Raw genomic sequence first — 13,974 nt, 5'->3', positions numbered from 1 at the left:
CTCCCATGGATCCCAGGCGGGACTTTCCAGGTGGGACAAAGCAGTTCCTTTGATGGCTTCCTGCACAAAGGGCTCATTTTTACCCCAGTGACTCCTCTGTATCCCCTGGCTGCAGGCCACGCTCAGTCCCCGTTTCATCCGAGGGAGTAACGTGTAGCCTTGCCCCGTTGGTGCTCTGGGCTCCAGGGCTCTCAGCCGCTCCAACCCTGGCAGGCGACGGTTAAGCATCAGAAGTTCGGCTTAGCCTCCTGTGCAGTGCCACTCCGGTCCTCACACTGCCTGCAAGGCCACAAGGGCTGAACCTGGGCTGTGGTAAAAGAAGGCAGCCATTCTGAAAACGCAGGGTGAGCTACGGTCCCACCATCATGGCCACCACAGGGACCTCTCTGCCGCCTTCCTAGCCTGAAAAACCAGAAGGCGCAGGGAACCTCTGCATGGGCTGAAGCCACGGAAGGCTGGAGTGGGGGACCAGTAAAATGAACCCTGCATATCTTATTGCTGTGCCTGGCTTCGGCCCTCATGCTCATGGTTTGCTCAAAGCATATTTTTAAATAAGCCATTATTGGTTAGATATTTTTTAATAAAACTTTTTGTTGTCTAAGTTCCTCAGTTCTGGGCAGCTTATGCATCCCATTAAGCCAACATCAAACAAATCACACCTGGGCTCCGTTGTGTGAACTGTGGTTCCAGGGCAGATAATTGGGGTACAAAGGGCTGATGCGGTGAGTCCCACTGTTGGGGCAAAGAACCACCGTTGGGTAAATATTTTAGCCCCTCCAGGTTCTGAATGGGGGGGTCCTGTGAAGTGTCAGCAGAGCTCAGCTTGGCCTGGGCAAAAGTACAGAAGGAAACACACATACACAGAGAGAAAGAGGGAGGGAGGGAGGGAGGGAGGGAGGGAGGGAGGGAGGGAGGGAGGGAGGGGGAGAGAGAGAGATGGTCCTCGGAAGATGGGGGGGGCGACCTTATTCCTGTCTCAACATGAGGTTGCTCAGAGCTGGGATTGGCAGCTTCCACAAAGCCTTTTTTGGCTCTGGATGAAAGAAAGGGCCAGGGGGATTCCCTTCCATTCGGAAAGGTCTGGGGGTCTCCTGGACCCCAGCCAGTGGATCAGACCCTCCAGAAAGGAACAGATTTCCAACCGTCTCTCCGGTGCAGTTTCAGCATTGCCTTTTCTTCCCAGCTCTGCCATTGTTCTGCAGAAGTTACCGTTCATCATCTTAACTTTACCCATCTGGAGGTTGTTGTGTCAAGTGGTCCCTGGACGGCCCTGTTTCTACAACATGCCTCAGCAATCCCACTTGTACACCTGCAGGATAAACGAAGCCTAATCACTGGGTTCTCCAGCTGAGACCGGTTGTGTGAACCATATTCTAGCTTAACGCCTTGTGTGATCACAAGCAGGACAGGTGCCAGGCGAGGCCCTTGGAGAAGAAGCTTGCTTGGTGGGCCCTCCTGGGGCCCCTTCGGAGCCCTTTGCCGGCTCCCCTTTTCTGCACGAGGAGCGCCAGGGGAGCCACGCCCTGCGGGGCCAAGGGCGGAGCACCATCCCCCCAAACCCTCCTCTTTAGAGCCCCTCCCACTGGGGGGATTGGCAGACGGCCAGGAGGCGGAGTCAGGGCTGACAACCTCACACTTCTTCACTGCACAGACCCCCCATTGAAAGCCAAGCTGGCTCTTCAGCCCTCTTCAGTCTGCTTAGCGTGCCGAGCCCCCGTCCCCCCGGCCGTGACTCATGGCTGGCTGGCTGGCTGGGAGGGAGCAAGAGGGACGAGTGATGAAACGGGACTTGTGGCAGCGTGATGCTAGGGAAGGACAAGGGGTTGTGACATCACAGCGGGTGTTTTGCCGTTTTAACATCAGTGTGGTTGCGAAAGACGGCCTTTGACTCATGCCCCGGTTGAGCATGCAGGAGGAAGTCACCAGCCGGCCTCAGCGGGATGCCACGGGGAGCCCCCCTCCCCCCAGTCTGTGCAAAGTGGTTCTGTGTGCGTGTGTGTGGCCTGGTGCTTCTGTTTTGACATGTACCCTCCGACCCCATGGAAAGACAAACTGGGATGACAGAGCGTCCCAGATTGGAGGGCGGAGCCAGCAGCCCCTTGGCCTTCTGCTCAGTGGATGTTTTGTGGCCACTCAATCCACGGCAGCCATTTGGGGAGCAATGCAACCACTGTAGCAACTAGGGGGATTACGGAGTAGGTCAAAAAAGTCAAAATGGCAGGCACAAGGGAGCAACTGAAGCTCTGCCTCTTGCATACCTGGTGCACGGAAAAAGCTTCAATTCGGCCATCTTGCCCCTTTTCTCTGCACCCTGCAGGGCTTCCCGGTGACAGACAGCCATTTTGTGAGAGCGCCCACCATGAGCTTGCAGGTCCTAAATGTGGCCAATTGGTTAATATTCCGTTTTCCCAGAATTAGCGGGCGGCCCCTGATTCTTCAACCCTTCCTCCTCTGCCTCCATCCCGGCATCAGGCTCTTTCCCGAAAGGGAGGGATTTCCTTTCATCCCTGCATCTCTTGCTGGCCAGAGCCAGACCGAACGCTGTCCTTAGGGCTGGAAGGTATTTAGGCACGGACCCCTTCCTTTGGGGTGGCAAACATCCTCCTGGCCGACCGTGGGCAGAGGAGCAGGAGGGACGCCTCCCGGCCTCTGGAAACAGTGGCTTTCCTTCCTGCTCAGAGACGTCGTCGCTTTGCCTGGGCCAGGAAGAGCCTCCATTTGGTCCCTTTGCCGCCTGGAGAAGCTTCCCTGCCCTGCCCTTTGGGGGGGAACCAAAGCAGGAGAGCCTCCCGTGCGGCTGCTCCCCAACGCCAGCAAAGGGCGCTGCTTGGGGGTGGCCAGAGAGGCAAATCACCAGAAAGAAACACCGCATGGAATGCCGCTACCTTGGAAGTGCAGCTGGAATGCACGGAGGCCGAATGCCCAGAATGGACAGTGTGTCTGTGGGGGCTAAAGAGAGCAGGTGAGGCTTCTTCTCCGGATGTGGCCCAAACAAAAGGGAGATCAGCTGCTCAGTGAAGGTGGCAAAGACCCTGAAAGGAAAATCCACCGCCTCCTCCTTTGTGGCTGCCTGTTCCCGCAACAGGTGCGTGTCCCAGCAGCGATTGGGAGGAGCCAAAGAAAGGGGCGGGACTGAGTCTTGAGACTGTGGTCAGAACTACTGCAACAAGCTTTACGTGGGGCTTGAAGATGCTACAACTAATCCGGAAGGCGGCACCTGGGCAGCGACGGGCAAGCCCCGCTGTGGCCATGCAGCATTCCTCCTGCAGGAGCTGCACTGGGTGCCGGTTGGCTTCCGAGCATCCTTTCTAGATGGATCCGGCTGTTGCCTAGAAGGCCCAGCAGGCAGAGCATGCAAGCTCGTCTCCCATGGGGTCTGCTCCATAGGACCTCTGGCATCAGGGCCACCAATTAAGCAAGACCGTCTAGTGGGACCCTGGAGTTGGGCCTTCCCCATCGTTGCACTTCTGACAGGGAACAGCAGCCCCCCTCAAAGACAGCTTGCCACCCCCTCCTGCCCACTTTCTGGCAGTAAATTCTCCTGGCCTGGGCCAGGTTGGGTTGGAGGGTGGGTGGGTGGGTGGGGGCTAGTGGTGTTCTTGCAGAGACGTGTTGTGTTCTGATGGTTCCCTCCCTCCAACCGCCCTGCTCGTTTTCCCACACTACACTGTGTCCTATTTTAAGTAGGTTCCTATGTTCTTAATTTCTGAAGTTGTCCAGAGTCCTTTGGAGTTGAGCAGCCCAGAAATCTGAATCCCAAGTAAATTAGCAATGCTGACTTTATGGAATTCTCAGGTGATGAAAGTGGCCGTTGCTCTGGCAGAACCTTGAGAACGCCTGGAGAAGAGAGGAAGCTCCGAATGATTGGAAGGGAGAAGAAGGTGTCTTCGTTTTCATTGGGAACTGCCAAAAGGGCAGCACAGATCTCTAAAGAACAAGTCTTGCCAAAGTTACTTATCAATCTAGTATCTTCTTTGATGAGAGCTGCAGGCTTAATGCATCTTAATTTCAGCAAAGCATTTGACAAAAGGCTCTGTAATATTCTGATTAGCAAGCTAGTTAAATGCCGGCAATTAGTCCGCTGGTCAAACCCAGCCATCAAGAGCTTATCTCCTGGTTGACAAGAAACCGAAGACAGCTCTGGTAAAAGTGGAGCCAGCGACCCCAGCAAAATGAAGAGACATTGAGCGGAAGCTGGGCTGCCGTCTCCAGGGGAAGCCCTGAAGCCTCTTCAAAATTCCCAACTGACAAGGAGAAGATCTGAGATCACCCACAAGTGCTCCAGGCCTGGAGGGGTTGCCAACCAGTAGCAGGCCTGCTTGGAATCGGGCTGTGGAAGCGGTGGGCGAGCTCCCATGCATGCACAGCTCCATCTGCACGAGTGACCGACGGGAGGCTCCTCCAACCAGTGGCTCCCCCTCACTAGGAGACTGCAAGGCAGCTTCTGTGGTGGTGCTGGAGCTCCGGGAGACAAGGGAATGGCCATCTTGCTCCAACTGGGACCAGTACCTTTGAAAAGACACCGAGTTTGTATTAATCTAATCTAATAACGTAGCTGCATTTGGAAATTGCTTGTTAACTGGTTTTCAGTTATTAGGGACATTTGGCTGGGCAAGGCTTTTGCAGCACCAGCCGAGTCTCCTTCAGTCCTTAGAAAAGGAAGTTTTACACGTAAGTTTCCTCTAGCAGATGCCATTTAACAAGCATCAGCTTTCATGAGCTGCAATAACCTGAGTCTAGGGTGGCAAAAATAAGGACAAAAATAAGAAGATCTTTTCTGAAGAATAACTTTTATGCACGTACCAAAGCTCTCGTGAAATGCATCTCACTAATATATGCGCATATAATAAAAGTTGAATAAAAGTTTGAAAATGAAATTTGAACTGCAACAAAGGCTTGTACCTTTTAATAGCATTTGTTCATTGGAGAAGATGCTACCAGACTCCTCCTGAATTTTGGCTACGGTAGACGAATATAGCATTCTCCTCACCATCCCAGCCACCCGTTATATATCTGTGAATTTAAACCAGCTGAGATGCTTCTGGCCAGCTTGGGGGCTCAAAGGGGGCCTTGAATGTTTTTTTAAAAAATGACATTTTAATGAGGAAAATGCGTGGTGTTTGTATGATTCTTTCCTTTCTAACATATTTACTTATTTTTTCTTAGTAGTTAAAACAGATTTTTGTCTCTGCTGGAAATATGAGAGAAAATGTGGAAATTTGCAATTTAAAGCATTTCATGTGGATTTCTCCGCTCATCTAAGCAATGCAGTTTGGAAAAAAAAATACTTTCCATTAGAGCATCCTTGGCATTTTTGTTCTACAGTTGGAAAGAGTCACAGCAGGCAACTTCCCTGGAGGTTAAGGGACTTTGCTCTGTCTTGAGGTAACCAGCTCTTCTGAGGGATTTTCCACCAGTGCCCCAGTAACCCTCTGTGAGGAAGTGGGGAGAAAAGAGAGCCCCCACTGTCTCTTTGGGAGGAATTCAAGAGAAGAGGGGAGAGCCATTTGTCTGAGGTGATGTAAGGTCTCCTGTTTTGGGAAGGGGTTGGAGTAGATGACCTCCGTAGATGATGCTGAAGGGACCGTAGGGCAGTCTCTGTCTATGTCTACTCTTCCTCATGTAAGATCTATCCTAAGCCTTTCTTTTGCATTCTGCAGCGCATCCTGAACCATCAGCAATGAAGTCGGTTGTCCTTCTTTCCAGTAGGTTTCCCAAAACAAAATGGCTGCTGCCTTTTTTCAGACTCCCCTTGACATTCACCTGTTTTTAGGCCTCAGGTGATGAAAAGATCACGGCTGAGCTGGTCAATGAAGCGCCTCCCAGACCTCGGATCCAGCCTTATTAAGAGAGCCTAGCCAGGGCAAGGGGGGCTGCTCTGCCACGGGTGCAATCTCACCTGAGAGGGGTGACAAGTGAAGGGAGCTCCAGGTGGGGCTGGAGCCGAGGGTCACGTGGGGCTCTTGAGCAGGCCTGGTCGGATGCAGCAGATTCCCTTGGAGGCCAACTTTTATTTCAGGCCTTCCTGTCCACATAGAAGACGCTCCGTCCTTTTGACCTCAGCAGTTTCCACTGTCATCATGTTATGCCTGAAAACTGAAAAGCCACAGGAGAATGGCGGGTACATCATTCCACATGCAGAATTTCAGCCGGGCTTCAATCACAAAAAGGCAAAAATGGAGTTCGATGCTTTGTTACAATGCCTTAGCATGAGCCTCACTGTTATCTGGTTAAGCCAGGGGTGTCCAAACTTGGGAACTTTAAGACTTGTGGACTTCTGCTGGGGAATTCTGGGAGTTGAAGTGCACAAGTCTTAAAGTTCCCAAGTTTGCACACCCCTGAGTTAAGCTCTGGTGTGGTTTATCTGCTGGAGCATCCAAGGGGCAAAAACACCCGGTTAGCCCTCCTCCTCCTCCTCCTCCTCCTCCTCCTCCTCCTCCTCCTCCTCCTCCTCCTCCCTTCTCAGAGGACCATGAAAAATGATTCATGGTCCTCTTAGAAGGTAATCTCTTTCGGGAATGGGATCACCTCTTCCAGCCTCTTTTGGAAAAAGTCAACATATTTCTAGAGTGCATCACCATTATTTTTAACCCTGGGAGATCTTGTTATGCTAAAAGGATACCAGGGCACTGAGCTCAAATGACACAGGTGCCCTCCTGATCTCTCTCTCGCTCTTCCTCCCCAATATACCTGTGCACAAAGGTGCTTGGCCCTAACCAGCACCTCCAGAGCCCCACTCATGGCCACACTGGTTTTGGCTTAGTATGGTTTGCGATTACAAGTGTGGATTGGCAATTGGTGACGAGGGGGAAACTCCTATGGCCATGCAGCTGTCTGTTTGGGGGGCCAAAAGCATTCCTTTCACTCCTTTGAGGTGGGAATTCATGGAACTATTGCACAACGTGTAACGGGCACAAAATGACAGCTGCACAACAACGTGGCCATCTAGTTGATGTGGCCACGCCTTTCTGTGGCTCTCGGCCCCACCCCAAGCACCAAAGGTTTGCTCAGCCGAATATCTGGTGACTGAGTCACCAACCTCTGCTTGAGCAACATTTGTGTGTAAACACAGCTCCTCTTAACCATGTAGTAAGGGCAGTGCATTCCAGGTGCTCCGAGTCGGATGTATTAGAACCTGTTCCAGACTGGCTCCTTTGCGCTTCCCGTTGTCTGAAGCGGGGGAGAACATTGGTCCCCCCCAGCCCCCGGGGGCTTGACTCATTCCATGGGAGTTTTCAGAGTGAATCAGCACCGGCTGGGCGAGATCGACTCCTCTGACCTCTGGATTAAGCCGGGTCCTTCAGGAAACGGGAGCCAAGTCGATTTAAGGCCATTATTCAGCCTTCCTGGGGAAGGAATGCAGGTGGGGAAGCCACATGGGGCCAGGAGCAAGCCCCACGGTCCCCTCTTGTGCATCACGACACCGTCATGCAAATGAGAGGGAAATTCACACTGATGGGAGTGATGCCCTTTTCTCTCCCTTCCGTAGGACGAGGGAGGTGGGACAGGGGCTGCAGGAGCCCAGGATCAGCCCCCCCCCCTTAACCTTCTTTCCACCTCTATTACTGGGAGAATACATTGGAGGATGGTTTGTTCAAGGGCAGCATTCCCATGAAATCCTGAATGTTTTGATATTTAGACATGCTTATCCAGCAACTCTTCATGTACGTAATCCTCCTCACCGTTAACTCTAAGCCATGAATCAGGGACATTTTTAGGGCAGAGTTGAAGTAGACAAGCCAGTGCCCATCGGGTACCACTCTTGATAACTCGTATCCCAGTGATGGCTAACCTTTTTCTAAAGGTGTGCCAAAACTGTGTGTGCACAATTTGTATGCATGATCCCCCCCCCCCGCATGCATGAGTGCTCCCCGCATGGGGTGGGGGAGGTTTTTGCCCTCCCCAGCTTTCTGGAAGCCTGGGGTGGGTGAAAACGGCCTCCCCCGGCCCTCCAGAAGGCCGAAAATCAGCTGGCTGGCATGCGCATGCACCCCAGAGCTGAGGGCTGCCATGCTGGCAAATATGGCTCCGCATGCCACCTGTGCCACACATGCCATAGATTTGCCATCACGGCCGTATCTGATAGGTCAGGTCTTTAATTGGAGATTCACAGCCGCCATCTTGCCTTTTTTGACCTCTGAGGACAGCCCTGCTAACAGAGGCTGGAGAGTCACCAGTTGGGGAGGTTATCAGCACGATTCCTGCGTGGAGCTTGTAGTTTTGATTACAGACTGCACTAAACCATGCTCTTATCATTGTCTGTAGTCAGCCAGGCCGCTAAGACCCTTCTCAGAAATGGAGCCTCCTTCTCAGCGACGGAGGCACTCAGCCTGTGACGGGGAGAGCTCTTCTGCCGCTGACTCCTGGGCTGGGTGTGAGATCCGTGTTGCTTCAGAGGGTGGGTGGCCTGCCCAGCCAGGCGGGGGCTCTGGGCTGATGACCTCAGCCTGGGCGCAGCACCGGCAAGGCTCAGCCTCAAAGACGGCCGTCCCTTCTGGAAATGAGCTCACCCTGAGCAGACTTGCCTCTTGGTGGGATCCTGAAGGCCGGAATAAATGGCTCCTTCCTCACCAGGCTTCTCCTCCTGCACGGAGGAGCCCCGGTACGGCTGCTCCACCACCACTTCTTGGGCTCCAAGCCAGGGGGCGAGAGGTGAGCAGCTCCCACAGCCTGTATGTGGGGAGTGTGGCCTGGCTCCTGCCCCAAGGACTCTCGGTTGGCAAGGGCAGGCCTGCCTCCCACCCGCTGCTGTTTGGGCTGCAGGGCTGGCAGGCTCCATGGCCGGTCAGCTTCCAGGCTCAGGAAGAGCGATGGCTGCCAGCTGTGGGGCTGGGGTGGGCCCGGCCTTCTTTGGGGTGGGGGGGACGACGACAGTCTTTGGGTGATGTAGTGGAAGGTCTCAAGGTGGAGTTATGTGCAAAGTATGCCGTGATGCTCAGGATTCCATCATTTTTTCCTCAGCTTTATAGACATGTGGAGGTTATTTCTGGCTGCTCTGGAGCCAACGTTATGTTTTGCAGCTTTTGTGAGCTTGCCAGCAGAGGCTTTGCAGTCACGGCACAGGAAGGAAGGTCCATTAGAAGCCCAAATGAGGCCATCATTGGCCCAGAGATGGGAGTAAAGAGACCGATTGCATCCTCCACTTCATTGGCACGATGGATCCCGTTGGACCATCAAGAGCCAGCACGGGATCCTTTGAGCAGCTTGTCCATCACGAGGGAGGCTTGCCTAGGCCTGTGGGATCCCAGATGCCCCGCTTGGTTGAAGCAGATCTCATGGCCAGCCTTGCCAGCTCTGTGTTTAAATTACACCTGGGCTACTGTTCTTATCACAGCACTCCCATCACTCAGCCACCACTCCCCCTCTGCTCCAACTGGTCCTCGGGAGGAGAGAAAGTGCTGGAGGGAGGGGCCGTCTCCTTGCTACACCTGCGCCAGATGTCTTTGACCATTGTGGTCTGCCATATGGGGCAGAGGGGAGGGGACTCTCCCCAAAATCATTTGTGGCAGCAACCAAAGGATGGCTGGCACCTGCTTTCCCGCCCCCTTCAGCCACGGCCCCAGGCAAGAGGCATCCTAGGATGAAGCCATCTGGGTCCTGGGAGTCAGGAATGCGACCCTGCTAATTGTGGAAGTTGAAGTCATGCGAAAGGAACACACTCAGCCCCCACCCGCAGCTCCTGGAGACTTTGCAGGCGCTGAAATATCATCCGAATGAAGAAAAAGGAAGGCTTGCAGGGAGGCCGGGAGGGAATAGCTCACCTCGGACCCTTCCCTGGACCGCCTGCCCCAAACGGGAGAGATCGTACAAGTTTATACCTGTTCATCCTCTGGGTGCCCTTTTCATACAAATGTGCTGGTCCAGGAAATGTTCTAAAACTGTCCTTCCCTTGATTTACGATGCACCATAATCCATTCTCTTATGTAGCCAAAATTGATCCACCCAGATACAAAAAGGGACATCAGCAAATTTGAAGGAGTCTCAAGATTTGAGGAAGCATTTCCTTTTTTTCAGAATTCTTTTTTTAAATTTGGGGAACCTCAAAGCTAGTTTAATCTCAGCAGAAGATGCTTTTTGGGTACAAAACCTCTGTGCTGGAGGAAGGAGCGGGAAAGTGGCTGGCAGAGGACCGGTGGGGTCTCGGGGGCCATTCTGAAGGGCCTGGCAGGACATTCCCTCATGGAGGGGTCCAGCGAGAAGCAGGAGAAGCTTCTGGGGGGGGGGGGATTTTCTTGCCCGGCTTCCCATTGGGCACTGATCCCTCCTCTTTCCTGCTTGGGATGACCTGGGAAAACCAAACACGCCCAGATGTTGCCCTGGAGATCCTTCACAATGAACATCAATACACTTCTGAGGAAAACCACAGAATAAGGAAGGAAGATAAGCACACTCACCCAAGGTCCCCGATCAGGCCCAACAAGCCTTCGGTTCACTTCCTTTGAAAACCAATCCAGTCTTGTGATTCCTTACTCATTAAGAAAGAGGAGGATGGCCTGAGCCTCTTGCGTGAGGTAAAGTGGGCCCAGATTCCAAGCCCTTGTCTCATGATACAATCCATGACATCAACTTCACCCTCTTGGGCAACCGCAGTGGGCTGACGGCTACCAGCCATCCAAAAGTCTCAGGTGATCTGGCCACCAAATTACCATTTTGTTCTTATCCACAATTGCTTCACCATTGGGGAGCACAAGGATTTCCAGATGGCAGAAGATGTCAACATTCTCCTGATTTTGTAGCTAGGTGGTGGACAGGACCACACAGGCTGGATTGAACTCCCAAACCAACCGTTGCCCTGCAGAGAAGGCGGGATTGTTGTTTCAAGCAGCCGACTGGCCTCAATGCCTGTGGATCTCGGATCAGAATCTGTAGGCGTCCCAAGCCAACTGTTAGGAGAGCATCAGGAAAGGTCTTGGCTGCTGCTTCTGATTGTCTTCACAATGAACGCATCTGCTAGATTACCGATGGTTTTAATTAAACTTATGTTGGAGAGGCACCAGTCTTCAAGTCGGTCAAAACCCTTCTGTATTTTGAGTTTGTCTTCCAAAGTGTCAGCTATTGCCCCTCGCTTGGCGCCATCTGAAAGTTTGATGAGTTCCCCCTCTATTCCCTCATGTAAACCATTTATGAAGAAGTTGAGGAGCCCTCAAACAGAGCCTTGAGATAACGCACTGCCTGCTTCTCTCCATTTAGAGGAAATTCCATGGAGGAACATCTGCTGAGTGCAGCCGATCAACCAAATGTGAATCCATCTGGTGGTGGCATTATCAGTCCCACATTTTTCTATCTTATCAAGAAACAGGCTGTGTCTGCTTTGTTAGGTGTTACGGAATAAAGGAAAGTAAGTACTTACTTTAAGACATGTGGACTTCACTTCCGGAATGCCCCAGTGAGCATGGGAATTTTGCAGAGTTGAAGTCCACTTGCCATTTTTGGAAAAAAAAACCTCTGGGTTAGAAGATTGTAAGGATGCAGCCCCCGTTTCCTTCAACATACAGACATCATGGTATATCCAACATCCGTTTCCTTTAAGGCACACCCTGCCCCTGGGTAGAGTTTTGGACACAGAGTGATCACTGAGTAATATAAGTAGCCCTCGGCTTAAGAGCAGAATCGGGAATGAAACTTCCACTGCTAAGCGATGCAGTTTCTAAGTCAGTTGTACCTGCTTTTACAACCTTTTTGCCACAATGGTTAAGTGAGCCCTGTGGCTGTTAGGCAAATCTGGCTTCCCTCGTGGATTTGGCTTGTGGGAATCCAGAAGTCACAAATGCTGATCACATTTCCCCAGAAGGCTGCAGCCAATGGAACTGCCAGCTGCCAAGCGCCTGATTCTGATCGTATGACCGCAGGGGTGGTCATTAAAGAAATGGACGTAAATCAGCGACACAGCTACTGAATATGCAATGCATCCACAGGTATTATGGCCCCCAGAGCCCCAGAGCCCCCTCCCTCCAGGCTGAGTCCCAACACCCGGCCATATAAGGCCTGGCAGCTAGCCAAAGTCTCCCAGCAGGAGCCCTGAAAGCACACGGAAGCCCCCTGGGAATCTGCGGGATGCTCTTGCAATGACTTCATGGCCCTTAATTTTAGAGCACCGTCTACAGACTCGCGGAGGCCCACACAGAAGACTGTGGGTAACCAGAACCGGGCCCCCGAGGGTCGGGCCTCCTTCTTTGGGTGAGGGGCTATTCGGCCGTTACTCTGGTGGCCTCCTCTCCCTTGTGTTTCAAAGCTATTTTCTTCCTCCATTCACTGCTGTCATTTATTATTGCATACATTCCTCACGCCTTCCTACCCTGGTGGGGTGGGAGCAGGGGTGAAATTCAGCAGGTTCTGACAGGTTCTGTAGAGCCGGTAGCAGAAATTTTGAGTAGCTTGGAGAACCGGCAAATGCCACCTCTGGCTGGCCCCAGAGTGGGGAGGGAATGGGGATTTTGCAATATCCTTCCCCTGCCACGCCCACCAAGCCACGCACACAGAATCAGTAGTAAAAAAAAATGAATTTCACCACTGGGTGGGAGAGAAAAATTGTGCCGCAGCAGAAGAAATCCAAAAATCCAGAAGTGCACAATGAAGCCCTCAAGAGGCAGAGACATTTTGGCCCCCTTGGAACAGAGATTGAGGCCCGCTCGGGTGATGGAACACGCAGTGGCTTTTTGCTGAGCCTTGAATGGCTCCAGTCCTGCAGCTACTCAGCTCCCTCGGCCAGAAGCTTCTGCCCTCTGCCTTCCTTGGGAAGCCCCCGGGTGGCCCCTGTGCCCCCCGAAACGATTGGGACAAGGCAAAACCTTGGCCCTTGCTTTCCCAGAGGCTTGGATTTCATGGAGGCTCCCAACGGAGCAGCCTTTGGACCTAATAGAGCTTTGAAACCGCCTTCAGCTCTAGACTGTATTCTGCACGTAAAAAGGGGAGGGGGCTCCGATAGTGCAGCTGCAGCCACCATCTTGCCTTTTTTCGACCCTCCCTGTGGATTTCAGACATGGCAGCCAACAATGACTTTCCATCTAATCTGAACTTCCAAGGAGCATCTCCTGAGTTGGCCTTCCTGAGTTGCAAGCGGAACCTCTCACAACCACGTCTACCTGCTGTGTTCAGAAGAATCAAAACAGCAGATGGATTGGTGTGATTGAAATTGCACGCTACGACATAAAGAAACTGAGCATAGCTTCAGTTTTCACCTTGGCCTTCGTGACTGTGCTCTGGAGACCTCTCTGCCGCCTCCTTCCGCGTTCCTCCTTTGGGACAGTCCACGGGGGAAGTCAGTGGGCTTCGTGACTTCAGAGTCCCCCCCCCCCCCCGGAGCCTCTCAGTGGCCCTGGAGGTAACTGGCTGGGGACAAGGGATGGGCTCACGGCCTGCAGGCTTTTCCTGTGCTTTGGAGGAAAAGAGCCCAGGTGTTTTGGTTCCCATCATTCATTCATTGGGAAATAAAACCCTGGAGCTCTGGTCAAGGGCCTCAGAAGAAGCCGGACATCCAGAGCCACAGAAGGACTTGCTGGCAAAGAAACCAAGGAAGCTTCCAAAGTAAAACCAAAACATTGCAGCACACTTGACAGACCTAAAATCCTTATTTCCGGGACAAAACCTTGGTTTAGGTTTAGGTTTATTTGGATTTATATGCCTCCCTTCTCCAAAAGGACTCAGGGCGGCGTACAACATTAAAAACACACATCACAAAAGTTAAAAAGAGATTAAACCCATTTCCAAAAAGACCAAACCGATTTTTTTTAAAAAAGAAACAATACATTTAAAATAAATTAACATTAACATTAACAGGCCAGGCCGGCTTGCTGGAAAACCTTGCATGTGGCTCCCCCTGCTGGAACCCCTTGGTGGTGCTAGAGGCCCCAAATCCTTCCCAGGAGAAAGAAGGCTCCTGTTCTCAGCCCCTGGGGAGGATCTTAGGTAAGTGGGGGCCTTCCAATTATTTGCCGCCCCCAGCAGAGCAGGTTGAGGTGGAGAGAAATCTGCAGG

This window comes from Natrix helvetica (genome assembly GCF_964273705.1).
Source record: "Natrix helvetica genome assembly, chromosome: 8".
In the NCBI taxonomy this organism is placed as follows: domain Eukaryota; kingdom Metazoa; phylum Chordata; class Lepidosauria; order Squamata; family Natricidae; genus Natrix; species Natrix helvetica.
This window is presented reverse-complemented; position numbering follows the sequence as displayed.